The sequence below is a fragment of the Apteryx mantelli genome, chromosome 9, assembly GCF_036417845.1.
Source record: "Apteryx mantelli isolate bAptMan1 chromosome 9, bAptMan1.hap1, whole genome shotgun sequence".
NCBI classification, from domain to species: Eukaryota; Metazoa; Chordata; class Aves; order Apterygiformes; family Apterygidae; genus Apteryx; species Apteryx mantelli.
Window position 1 is genome coordinate 18,358,039 of NC_089986.1, and position 14,346 is coordinate 18,372,384.

The 14,346-nt window shown below is 41.6% G+C and overlaps 1 protein-coding gene and 1 long non-coding RNA gene across 2 annotated transcripts in view; one reads left to right on the forward strand and one right to left on the reverse strand.

The window, feature by feature from the left end:
• Positions 1-14,346, forward strand: part of SLC9A9 (solute carrier family 9 member A9) — a 224,500-nt gene that overhangs the window by 15,205 nt on the left and 194,949 nt on the right. The window lies entirely within an intron of this gene.
• LOC106485888 (uncharacterized) lies at positions 17-13,947 on the reverse strand. Its single transcript, XR_010885033.1, has 2 exons — positions 13,857-13,947; positions 17-1,977 (listed from the first exon to the last, which is right to left on the reverse strand). It is a non-coding gene; the product is annotated as an uncharacterized lncRNA (long non-coding RNA).

A 14,346-nucleotide genomic window follows, 5' to 3' on the forward strand; every position in this document is an offset into this window, starting at 1 on the left:
GTATCAGTGCTCTGTATTTTTCCCAATTACAAACTAAACTGCAGGAAGAATTGCTGACTCTGCATGGTCAATATACTTCACAACGTGGGAAGCAGATAAAGTAATTCCTTATCAGGGAATGCTGAGATGGAAAAGCCAAGACTCTTACATAGTAAGCCCTTTCTAAGGCACTCAAGAAATTGCATCCTTCATTTCTGGTTTGTGACCAATATAAGTATGAACGTCTTTCTGCAATCCTGTAGCCTGAACAACCTGTCCCAAGAAAGGGAACCATTCTCTTGTTTGAAATTATGCTTGAAACCAGAATTCTTTCTACAGGAGAGGAGACGTCTAACAAGAAAGGAAGAATTTTAAATCTCGGAGGGGGCATGAAAGGGGGGAACACAGATACCTAGTGGCATACATGTAAAAGAGCTAAGTCATTACTATGGGCCAAGGGAAATTTTTCAGTTGAAGGTCTTGCTAAAAGTCTCAGTCTGAAACTGCATGTGAATTTAGCCTGGGTATGACTAAACAGTATCTGCATAAAAAGAGAAAGGAAGAAAAACAAAGGGGGTAAAAATCCTGTTTTATTTCCATATTTCAAAAATGAAAAGTTTCTAACTTTGTTTCAAAAGTTGCCTAATTAAAGAAAAGTCAGAAATAGATTATATATTTCCAGGCCAGCCTGAAGTGAAACTTTTGCTTATCTGTTTGGTTAGCTCAAGCAAAAGTAAACAAATCATTTAAAAATTCTTTAGAAACTGAAAAGTGCATGTGTTTCAAAGCATTAATGAATACCATGCAGATACTTCAGCTCTCATGTTCCAGGTGAAAATTAATGACCAGAGCTGGATTCTGCAATAAGAGGGTGTCTGTGCCTGCACAGAGCCTTGCTCTTGCTGGGATTGTGCTGAGTAAAAGTGAGAAAGACTGGTGTTCAGCTTTTAGACTAGGAAACACCCTGGATCTTGTAGGATTTACTTGAGGTCCTGGGCTGTGTCAGGTCTCAAATCTACCATTTACATCTCTCTGCATGGTTTGGAAAGATTTATTGAAACACTTCAGTTTTTATGAAAGTGCTTTAATTTAAAGCTGATTAGGATTCTGAACCTATGAAAAACACTTTCAAATTATAGAAGCAATTAATTTACTTCTGTCTTCTGACTCCCTTTCTTTAAAATGGACCTTTAAGTAAAGATGTACATGCTGCATCAAAATATATGTTCCTTCTTAGCATTATTATGAGACGGAACTTTCTCCTTTAATGTCATTTTGATATTAGTAAAACAAGTGATTGACCTATAACCTAGAGTTTAATGATTTCAAAACTGTTCTTTTATGGGGATAGCATCATATCTATCTTGACATCTTAGATTCCAAATAATCAAGCAGCTTAGAAAGAGTAATGTACCTGGGGCACTGTGGCTATTAAATATTCCACAAGCTATGGTCACTCCAAATACCAGGAAATTTTATACTCCACAATGTAAAGGAACATTTGAAGTATGATCACCTTCTGTGCTGAAGTACAAAGGAATGTAAAATCTGTATGTGACTGCTTCCCCTTCACATGAGAAAAACTGCTGAACATCTGTGGGCTAAGGAGAAAGGATACCTTCCCCTTCAGACACAAATCAATAACTCAGGGAGACAGTGTGCCATGTGTCCAGCTTGTCAGAGATGAAAAGTGGGAAAAAATGGGTCTTGGAGCTCCCTCTCTTTTTTCCAACAGAATTTATATATTTTTTTCTTCTTTTAAAGATAGTTGGAGAGGAAGGTGTCTCTGTAGCATAATGGAGTTGCAGGTAGTCATACTGCCAGTGATATAGGAGGCTTTATGGATTGTGATCCAAGTGGAAGTGTCATGGTTTTCCTTCCGAAATTTGGCTTTCCATCAGAAAATGGCACCTCATCCTCTGACCTCTCCTCTTGCTTGGTCTCCTTTGGAGAAGGATGTGAGGCAGAAAGCTCTGGAAACCACAGGGTCCTTCTTTTCTAATGGAAACAACCACAGAGTTATAAAAACCTGGAATCCACAGTATTCCACAAAACTACATAGTTAAACAATCAGAACAATTTACTGTCTGGTTATTTGATGCACCTGAATGTGAAGCCCTGTTTATTTCTCTGTGAGGCTCTACGGCTTGTGATAAAGCCCAAAAGGCACTTATCTCTGCAAAAGAGAAATAGCAGCACTGCAGCACCGTCAGTTGGTGGATGAATGCCTGCATGACAGACCCATGAAGATCGCAGCTTGGACAGCTGCACAGCTCACATTTCTCCCCATCTGTGTTTGCAGCAACATCCATCTCAGTAGGACCCCAGCTCTTGGAGTTGCTTCTATTCACATCCATATAGCTCCACTAAGGTTAGAATAATAAATTCAGTAAAATTCTGCATCCTGATAACACTTTGAGCTGACATATCACTGAGATACCACTGGTTCTTGATCTCATTAGGACTATTCCTGTGCTTCCTCTCATTTATCTTAACCACTGGACCTTTCTCTCCTGTAAGCCAATTGTTAATAGCTCTGTGAGACTGCAGAAAAGCAGCAGAACTGTCCAGCCCAGTGATGCCTTTAAACATGCATTTGCTCTCTGAGCTGTTACATGAGATATTGCCCTTGGTATCAGGAAAACACCAGAGCAGCTTTGATAAGCTTGTAAAAAAACACACCAAAAAAAAAAAAAAAAGTTTAGCCTAAATTCCAAATGGTGTGTTTTCTGTATCCATGTTATTTTATCTAAAACAGAATAAATGCAGATAGAATCTAATACAGCAAGATCTTGCTAGCTCCAGCAATTCTAAGTTCGAGCCTGCAGTCAGGGATAAAGATCCAAACAAAACCCTAAGAAACAGGAATAAACACCGAGTAGTATTGGGCCTTGTATTGTGTTCATAGGAACCCACAGCTCCCACTGAAATCATTGCAGAGGGGCAGATAATATTTACAGAATAAGGCCTATTGAATATGAAGCATGTTTGCATAATGCACACACCAGGACAAGAATGAAACATGTCCCTGAAGAAAAAAGGAAGATAATATAAAAACTTTACTAAAGAGAAGAAAAAAGAAGTCCTAAAAGAAATACCCTAAGACAGAAGGATGAAGAGTTATAGCTGTTGTTAAAACAGAAAGGAGAAAAAAAAACCCAAAAAACTGAGGTAGTTCTAGACTGTATTGCAGTAGACAAATATTTGTGCATAGGAGTGACTGAACATGTGTAGTGTTTACTTTTTATTATGCATGCACAACACACACACGCACACACACACACACACACATATCTATGTACAATACATGAATATACATAAGCTCAGAGTCTGTGTATCTGCAGCCTCCCACCGGATCTGTGTTCTTCCTGTCTCAGTGAATGACAAAGCACCTCACTGCAAACTCCTTCTGTGGGTCTTGCTCTAGTGACAGTGTACACATAACACCAGTGAAGGACCAGACTTCTCTTTGTAAACCACAAACAGCTGGGGAATATCATAAGAAAGAACCAGAACATCATTTGGATTGTGCAAATGCTCAGAGCCCTAAAACGTTGCCATGGGACACTCTGGCAAAGCCAATACAATGGTGCCTGCTTCCTCATTGTAAATCTTTGCTTTTGTAAGCAAGGCTGTCCTCTGGTATCAGGAAAGAGGAACTATGGGGAATTTGAATGGAAAGGCTAAAATCAAATATTCCCACCGATGGCAGGGGAAGGAGCGGTAAGGGGCATTGTTTTTTTCAGTGTAGGCAGTGCTCAGACATTATTGCTTTCAAGTAAATACTGCTCTAAAGAATGCTTGGCCATGTTAGTAGTAATACTCACAGCTACTTCACACATCCACAGTTTATAACTCCAGAACTCTCCTAGATGGGCCAGATGCTGCCCTTCACACCAAGCCTGCCTAGCAACACTCAATGCAAAGAGATCCCATGAGGGAGAGGAGCAATCCCCCCCCTTCCAACACATATGGACCGTGCAGAACTGCTGCAGAAGTCATGTCCTTCTTGGTGAACAGAGTCTGCTGGCTCTGGCTCTGCATGATAAAAGATCCAGTTTCTCAACAGAATTTTTCCACATTAGCAGTCTCAGCTTCCAGTCACCTGAAGAACAGTGTAGGATGATTGGCAAAACAGCTCTGTTACCCCTAAGAAAAATCATACAGGTTCAGCCCCTCTGAGGCCTTCTCAGAGGGAGGGGAACAGTCTCTTGCTGTAGCAGACTACATGAGTTTCACAGACTCAGAGAAAAATTTAGGTTGGAAGCAACTCCTGGGGGTCTTGACAAGAGTCCAACCTCCTAATGAAAGCATAGCTGAGTTCAGATTTAAATCTGGTTGCTCAGGCCCTTGTCCACTTGAGTTTTAAATAGCTCCAAGAATAGGGATTCCACTGTCTCTCTCGCCAGCCTGTTCCAGTACTTAACTACCCACATTATGAAGAATTTTTTATTATATCCATTCAGAATGTCTCTTGCTACAACTTGTAGCCATTGCCTCCCATCCTTTCACTGTGCACCTCTCAGAAATCTGGCTTCATCTTCTCTATAGCCACCTGTAGCTGAAGACAGCAGTCAGCTCCCCCTTAGCCTTCTCTTCTCTTCTCCAGGCTGAACAAACTCAGCTCTCTGTCTAACGCCATGTCTAACCAGCTCCCAAGCCAACTTGGTGGCTCTCTGCTGGACTCTCTCGGGTCAGTATCTTTCTTGTATTGGGGGTCCAAAACCTTGCACATTATTCCAGACGCACCCTCACAAGTGCAGAGACTAATCACTTCTCTTGACCTGCTCACTACACTTTCATGAACACAACCCCATCTGCAGTTAGCCTTCCTCACTGCAAGGGTACACTTCTGACTCATGTTCAACTTGATGTTCTCCAGGACTCCTGGTGTTTTTCTGCAGAGAGCTACATAGTCAGTCACTGTGCTGTGTATACTGTTGCATGGGGTATTTCCATCCATGTAATATGCATCTGGAGTATTAGCTGTATATTGATGTCTGTAAGCTGAAGCAGCACTGAGCTGATGCTGCTCAGTGAGCCTGAGTTTGGCCGCCGGAAAGTGAGATGAACCTACTCTCTTTCTTTTTTTTTTTTTCTTTTAACAAGAAGTAGGGAAAAGGGGCTAAATTTAGCTGCTTTAAGGAATGGTGTTCTCCTCTCTTAGGTTTTATTTTTAATAAACTCTGCTAATCTGATGGGATGTATCTTCCAGAATTGACACCTGCGGTAGGTATCTTCAGTTTTAATACTGGAAGAGTACTCAAGTAATTGGGAAAACCTTGACACTATGATAACAACCTATCAGAGCAACATATGGGGGACTGAGTGGCAGGGAGAGCAGAGATTTGCATTTTTTCCCTCTTGAAATCATATTCACTTCTTAGATCAGCATCCCCATTCCCAGCCAGGACCAAGCTGTCTGTGCACAGGAGCACTGATTATTTTAATAACATTGGCTTTATCTGGGATTTTTTTTATTTGGTTTCACTTGGGTTCTCTCGAATTGCAATGCCAACAACACACTTTATATATTCAGAATGCAGCATGTTTGCATTCACTTACTTATATTTTTCCAGACTGCCCAGTGGGCTTGGCAAGGCCTGATTTTCCTGGAATTTAAAACTCTGTGAATGTGCAACTCAAATAGCAAAAGTATTTGCAGACAACTTAGGCCAAGCTTGATCTGTCTTCATGGCAGCAGTGAGAATTTTGCTTGAATAAAGCTGAGTTTAAAAAATAGGGTTTGGATCTGAAAGATTAGAGTAATTTTAGTTTCAAGACAGTGGAGTGACAAAATACAAACAGCTGGTAAATAAGTGTTAGGAAGAGACATTTCAAGATCATCATTGTTGCCTGTTCATAGCAAAGTTTGTAAGAGCACAACAATTTACACCAAAAAATGTCTGCAGCCTTCTTGATTTCACCTTCCCATTAAATTTACTTCAAGCAGTGTGCAGTTCAGACAGAAGAGTTATATCTGGCTTTAATCTGGTAGCAGAAAAACATAAAGGCTACAATGGACACTAATTAAACGTGGATGTTTACTCTTTCCCACGAACTCCACACCTGTTTTATGATATGCCTAAATGTGGAAGTCTTGTAAAAAACTTCCCTTGTATGATATGCCATTAATAGTTAACTTATTTAAAGTTCATTTCAGCTTTATGTTATCCTCTCTTAGCAGTTTGATGTTTTCTTGTATAAAATCCATTTACTCCAAAGATGAAACCCTTGGACAGTAATTTAGAAATACTTATTCAACAAATATGCAAAGTTCTTTGAAGAATGGAAATACCCTGAAAAGCTGGCAAACACATGCAACTTCCTCTAAATTTAATGGAAAAGGGGAAGGATACTCCATACTCTAATCCATGATACAAAAATAGGCAAGGTATTTCTCCAGTGCATGTTAACGGGGTGTAAAATTTGAAGAGTCCATCTTCACTTAAAAGGGTAAACTCGCGATATTATCTCTGATGATGCAGCACCCTGGGTTTGGAAGATTTCACCTGCCTTCGGTAGTTTTCTTCCTATTCTGTAGCCCTCTCATTCTTTTCCTCTTCCTCTGTTCTTTTCCATTTTGCTCATACTCTTTATATCCTTTCCTCTTTCTGCTCTTTCTCATACTCAAAATGTCTTTTCTCACCATGCTCTGATCTTTACACCTTTATCCTACCATTGCTATCTTCCTCTTTCTACCCTTTTTATTTCATCCAGAGAGTCCTCCTTTTTCTCTCGATAAGTTCCCTGGCAATCAGTCGTACCTTGCTAATTTGTGCTTTGCACATTTTACAATATAATACCTTTGGGGGAGGGGGGGCAGGGGGATCTTGCACAAAACCAAACATAAGTTGCTGAGGTCTCTGACAAAGGGAGAAAGGCAATATGCATTTATTTCCTTTATTACTCACAGATTTTTGACGCTGAAGCAATATTTTTAAGGGGAAAGATGTAAGGGTTTATGTTAGCTATTCAGCCTCGCATAGTTTTCACTATCTAGAGAGGTAAAACCTCTTCGTATTCAAACTAGAGCCAAAGTTGGTTAGAGTTTGCCCTGATCACTTCCAGTACTGGTCTGTGATTGGATGCATGTGCATCTGTGTTTAACTTCAGAGACTAACACTTTGGACAAAGAAGTCTCTCCTGACATTTAAATTAAGGTTTAAGGAATAAGTCTTCATACTTAATTCTCATAGGCAGTCAAAAAAACCTTTACCTCACCATTCTACAAATGACTGCTCAAATGCGTGTTACAAATGATTACTAAAAGCAGAGGTCCTAACAGAAACATGACCTTGGAAAGTTAGAGGAGAATATTCTTTGAAAGAATGGATGGCTTGACAATCTTATCTACTGACCTGTTACTGTAGCAGATTTAGAGTTTTGATGTTATATCATACGTTACTCTAATAACCTTCTAAAACTCTAGGCAAAAGCAGAGAAACTGTCCTTTGCATGTGTTCAGTGGAGCAAACTATAGCTGAGGAGTCACTTCTTGCTAAGATGCTTGGCGAACATCTAGAGAACACAGGAATACCTTTTTCTCCTTTTTTATTCTTTCTTGCAAAACACTGAATCTCAATCATTTTTGGCTGAAAACCAAAAACATTTTTGGCTGTGTATTTGTATAAAAATATATGTGTGTGTGTATTTATAAAATATATGTGTGTATGCATACATATATATGTTTGCATATATATATATACATGAGACAGAGAGGTATCAAGAAATATCAAATACTACTCCAAATATTATTCAGAAAAAAAGGCATAAGATTGGCTTTCCATCATAAGCTTTCTAAGAAAGTAGACATTCAAGTGTTGGCGGTATCAAAATCCCACTGTTACTTGAAAATGTTTTTTCCTCACTATTAATTGCACCTTTTCAACAACCCACCTTTTAGCTTGTAAGGGGTGCGTTGAATTGATGGAGAAGTGACAGCTGCAAGAAATGCTCAACTTTTCCTTACGTTGTTTACATGGATATGGTGCATCCTGACATAGCTGTCCAGTCAAAGATTTTGTTCCCTCATCAGTATACCTGTCCAAACTGCTCCCACTAACCTGCTTAATCTTTATTAACCTTAATCCTTATTAAGAGGCAAATTCCTTACACCATCTAAACAGATTTACAATTATTCAGTTTTAGTAGAAAATGGTCTTTCAAAAAGAAAAGAAACTGTGACATACATGTGTGTGTGCATTGGCACTTTCTCCTGAAAATTAAGGTTATTTTACATCCTTCCCAACAACAGCTAGCTAGCTAGCTCTGGCCTCAGAGTAACACGAGGCAGGACTTGTGAAGATATTGCTATATGTTTGGCAGACACAGGTTCCAGTTCTTCAAGTATTCAGCAGCACCCGCCTGAGTAGTTCAACACTCAGCAGTTTCATTTACCGAGCACTGCATGACTCTGGGGGTCTGATTTTTTTCCCTACTTGCCTTTTTCATAGATACTTAGCTGGTTTGGAAATGCCAGATGGCCGGTTAGTTAGATTATGGGTGTGTGCTGTACCACTTGCTGACTGAAGCTTAATGGAATATACAAATGGTGTCTGCTGATCTGGAAAGTATCGAGTTTATACTCCAACTATTCCTCGTCATCTGTGGGCTACGGACAGACTTTACAACTTGGAAACTAAACACTTGTAGCTATGTGCTTCAGCAGAGCAAAACCAAATGTTGTTTGGCTTGAATCTACTGCACAATAAGTGCTGCGTGATTCTTCTGGATTTTGGAAACTGTTTCTGCAATGAAAAATGGGGCCAGGTTAAGGGTAACAGGAAAATCTTCAGAGCTCTCTACTTTGTAAACCAAGCAAATATCTTTACAAGGATTATCAACTGTTACACCATCTAGCTCTCGCTTTCCCAGAGGATCATTTCCGTATTAGTTCAGAAATAGTTCCTCTACAAGTAGTATTTTTTCCTAATTAAAAGGGTTTTTTTCTTTTATACTGCATGTTCTCACCAAATGATGCAAAGAAAACAGGTCCATCTTTTCTCCACACTCCACCTGTAAATAGCGAGTGTTAATCTCCTCATAGGCGAGAACAAAAAAACTTTATTTTTAGTATTAACAGAATGGGGAGGTGTGTGGGGGGAATGTCTTAAAGTATCTTGCTGCTGTAGATGTTAACTGAGGAGAAAGAGGCAAAGTTACATATAGACCAGTAACCCTCCCAGTGACAGAACCCCCTGAACATACTTCAGATGTCTGGCTTTAATAATTTCTGTTAATCTTTTGAAAACAGATATTCAGCCTATAAGTATGACTTGAAATAACAAAGACAAAACCAGTAAGCATCTATTTGTATGTAACTTATGTAAATGTACAGTACATGCACTGGATACTCTTTCTGGTTTTTTGGCAGTCTTCATGTTCCATCTTAGGGTGAATGCAGGTGTTTTCTTTCAATTATGGAACAGTATTGTACCATTTTTGCATTGACTTGTGCAAACTCAACAGGCATGATTTAGATTAAAAATCTAACTAGCTCTCCCCAGAGTTCTCCAAAGAAGACAACCTAATACCAAACCCTGGCAGGAAAAGAATTAGTGTGTTTAGTCATAAATGTGTAGCTCAGTGCCCCAGTGTGGTAGCTTTGATTCTTTATTCAGTCTGAATCGAAAAATAATTCTGTTGCAGTCTGTGGAGTCACAAGCTGCAACCGACAGCTGCAGTTATAAGAGGTGATCCCCGATTATCACTTCTCTTTAAAGATGTTCAACAAATCCAAAACATGTTAGTAAAGTACAACATTAGAGAAGCTGGAAAATATACACCCACAGTGATGTCCAAGTGTAGGAGTTTTGCAGAGGGAGTACAAAAGGGAAGAGACCCTCTCTCTCCCTCAGCTATAACCTCAGAGAGTTCTAACAGTTCCAAGCATTCTACAGTAGTAAAAAGCCCCTAATTTACATGACTGTTGTCAACTGACAGATAAGAAGCAGTGTTAAAAACAAGATATTGGTATAAAATAGTGCCTCTCAGACTAACAGCCACCTGGAGCCGAAAGTTCTTCCAAGAGTACTTTGATGCATTCGAGTATGTGTGTTGGTGCAAGTTCAGTCTTAGCATTTGCAGCCATTTCGCAATAAACATCTGACAATGTTTATTGCAGCAGAGTTGATCATGCAGAAAACTCAGTTTTTCTTCTCATAAACAGATGTGGTACGCAGCAGGGGGTAATTATTTGTATCTTCCAGAGAAACCCTTCAGCATACTAAGGCTGTCTAATGAATTGTATTATAGGGAACAATACAGATGTGGGGCCTGGGAGACAAACAGAATCTGGAGTACCAAGAGCCTCATTACAATCAAAAGGATGTTCGATTTAGTACTTGACATCCAGTCGGTTCTCCAGGAAGCCGCAGAAACTTATATCGGGCACGCCTCTGAAAAACAGCATTTGTTGCAGAATAGGAAAAACACCCAAATCCAGATATTTCCCCAAGAGGAAACCCCACACTGGGGGGAAGAGTTCTTTGGATTTTTGTCTGTTTTTTTACAGTTTCTAGCTAAATGTTGCCTTGGAAGGCATTTGGAAGGCATGAAATTTTTTATTGCAGTGAATGGATACTTCTGGATAGATCTCCCAATATCTTCTTCCCATGATCTTCATGGATCCTTTAAGATCTGGCACCCAATGTGGTCTCCAAAGACCCATCTGCCATCCCCTATTTTTTTGGCTGCAGCCATGCCATACAGCAGTGCAACCCAGCTTCCTTGGCTGCATTTGGGAGTCCACCAGTTTGCAAGGCTAGTCTCACAGTCTCAGTCAGTCTCTATACTAACTTTCAGGGAAAACATCTTCCTAGACCTGGTGAAATGGAAAATATGCACCCTTTCTGACCCCATATCCTGCCAGTCCACTGCCATCCTCTGAAATACATATCCTGTTCCCAGTCTATGGAGCAGATGAAAGCAGGAGAAAAAGGAGGTATACTGACTACAGTGCATTTGTTCCATTGCCTAACTTGCACACATAGCACATGACTGTGGAGAGATCTCTGAGTCAGCCCATGTTATGCATTGCTTCAAGACATACGTAACTGCATGGCTCTACTAGGTCGTGAGCCATGCCACATGGCAAATACACTGCTTCCTTCTGAACCAAGATGGGTAATGTCATGACCTCTATCATGTGTGCGAGAGTTTGTGAAATAGTTGCAAAGTGCTTTGAGCTGCTTCAGGGTGAAAGGTGCAATAGAAATTTAAAACTGAAGAGGTTAATCCTATCGTACTCCAGTAGTATTATATAAATAGTATAAGGAGCCTTCCTTCTGCTTCCCAACCTGCTCCAGGTTATTTCTGAGTATTAAGAAGACAATGAATGACCTAAGGTGTTCTCTTAGTCTTTGGTCTCATCTTAGTACTGCTGTCTGAGAAGAAATTCCATTGCATTTGATACATTGATAAATACATTTGACTATGTTGATAAATTGGAGCAAGTTCAGTGAAGGGCCACCAAGATGGCTGGGGCTGGAGCACTTGCCCTATAAGGAGAGGCTGGTTTAGCCTAGAGAAGAGAAGGCTTTGGGGAGACCTAATAGCAGCCTTTAATACCTATGAAGTCATCAAGAAGACAAAGCCAGGCTCTTCACAGCAGTGTATGGTGGGAGAACAAGATAATAGACATATTGGAATAAAAGAGGCTCTGACTTGATACAAGGAAAAACTTCTTCACCACGAAGACACTCAAGCATTGGAACAGGTTGTCCAGAGAGGTTGTGCAGTCTCTATTCTCAATGGTTTTCAAGACTTAACTGCAAAAAAGCCCTGAGCAACCTGGTCTGATCTTATAGCCAATCCCGCCTTAAGTAGGAGGTTGGACTAGAGGCATCTTGTGATCCCTTTCAGCCTGAATTATTCTTGATGCTATCCATTACATATATTACAGCAGAACATATTCTGCCTCCAGTCTATTCCTCTAAGGCATTTTATACTTTAATCTTTTGTACTATTTTTTCTTTTGATTCAGTTAGTTCTGTCCCCATCATCCCTCCTTACCCAGCAATTAGCTTCCCAGGCAGTTTTTCCTTCCTCCTCACCTTTTTTGGAAATATGGAGACTGCAATAAAAAAGTCTTACAGAAGAGAAATGATTAGGATTATCTTACTTCCTTCTGCATCAAGGACTTTATGCATGAAGATGGATCTTGAAATGCTAATCAGCTCCCGCTCATAGCCAGTTCCAAACCCAGGATAGGAAAAAAATCACTTTCTCTTCTGTAATATACTGATTGGGCTGTTGTTTACTCTTTGCAGCAGCACCTCTCCCCAGCTATGTATCTTCTCTCTGGAGTTCAGCAGCAAACAAAATTGAAATGTTAAACCACCACAATCTCCACCCCTTTTTGACCTCTTCCTTAGTGGAAGTGTGAGTGCTTTTATCTCAGTTATGTTATGTTCATCTGCACACTGCAAATGTAAGGCAGAAGGATGTCAGTGCTAAAAAACTTGACCCAATAAAAGACAATGACTAATAGTGAAACTCCGCAATAAGGTCATATATAGACTAGACACATGATTGACCTAGATACAGCATCATCAAAGGCTTTCTATAGCCCATTTATGATATATGAGAGGATTACTATTACACAGATTGGAAATTCAAAACAAAACATTTAAAAAAAAAAAAGTTCCACTATTTCTAACTTTCACCCTTCCTTACAACCCACTCCATGGTGAAATTAAGGAAAAGACCACAGAATAGGGATTATGTTCACAGTTCTGTTCACACCTATTTGAATTAATCCAAGTGAGTCTGTACAGGAAAACATTAGGTGTGTTCCCTGAGAATGATCTTCATTTATTTGATTTTTGGGAGGTGGAAAGTGTGTTCATGCAGTCTCTATGGAACATATGTATCATAAAGCAAAATTAGGAAAGCAGAGAAACCTATCTGATATTGCTCATTCCTCTTGCAAATCATGTCATCTGGTCTATGCAGCTGTCCTCCACTATCCAGCAGGACATGGGTATAGCCGATTTCCATTTCTCTCTGAATGACACCTTAGGGAGGCTGTTCTTCAACACCCTTTTGTCATGGAATCACAGAATAATTTAGGTTAGCTCTGACCCCTGGATGTCTCTGATCCAATCCCCAGCCAAAACAGGGTTTAACTTTAAATCTAGATCAGGTTACTCAGAGCCTTGCCTGATCAAGTTTTGACTGCATCCCTGTATTGACCTCTGAGGAAGGCTACCCGTAACCAAGTGCCACCTGGACTTCAAGCCGAGTCAGCACCTTCCGAGCCCAGCACTCTCACCACACCCTTCCGTGCTAAGGGGCTCGACTGCACCAGCTTTCAGTAATCTTCATATTAGCACTATTTAAACCAAGGAATATTCATCTATATAACCTCTCTTGCCTGGCCCATATAGAAATCCAGAAGCAGTATTATATTTTATCAATTATATAGAATCCAGAACGCGCAGCATTGTTATCTGTAAGAGCTAGAGGGCTTACAAATGCAATTGAGTTACCACAGCATCTGGTTTCCTGCCCAAATCTTAATCATAACTTGGCATCTTTCCAAAACAGACTTCTGCTGCAGCCAAAAAGAATATTTGTGTTTGGTACTACATCAGTCATTCAATGCAAGAGCCTTGCTCATGTTTTTAATAAGATCCTGAATGAGCCCATTATTGCGCCTGACCTTTGCGTGACATGTCTGCTTGCCCTGTTTGGAAGTTCCTTCCCCGTTAAAGACACGGGCCGCCGGCACTGCTCTTCACAGGCACCCGGCGGGGGCGGGGGGAAGAGAAGTAGCTTAATTAATTACTCTTAAAATATAAACAGACAACGAGAGAAACAGGAAATGCAAGTACTCTGCTGTAGCGCGGTGAGAAAACTTTAAAATTACGTACCCCGTGCACAAGCACGCCATTGCCTGGAAACCCGCGCCCGCCGCCCGACGGCTTTTTAACGCAGGCACCATCCGGGGCCGCCCCGCCGCTGCCGCCGGGCAGCGCCCCGCGCCGCCGCCAGGTGGCAGCCGCGCTCCGCGCCGCCGGGTGCCGCCGCCGCCGCCGCCGCCGCTGCTGCTGCCGCCGCCGCGCCCCGCGCTGCCCGGCCCCGCCCCGCGCTGCCCGGCCCCGCCCCGCCCCCGGCCCCGCCCCGCCCCGGCCCCGCTGCCGCGCCCCGGCCCCGACCCCCGGCCCCGCCCAGGCCCCGCCCCGCTGCCGCGCCCCGCCCCGCCCCGCCGCGGCGCCGGTCCCGCTGCGCAGGCTGCGGGCGGGGGGGCGGCGAGACGTAGCTGCGTTTCAGCCGCGCGGCTGCATCAGCACAGCGCGGAAACCGCGAGTGCGGGGCTGCTCAGGAGAACCGGGCAGCAGAAACGTCACGTCGAGCCAAAGC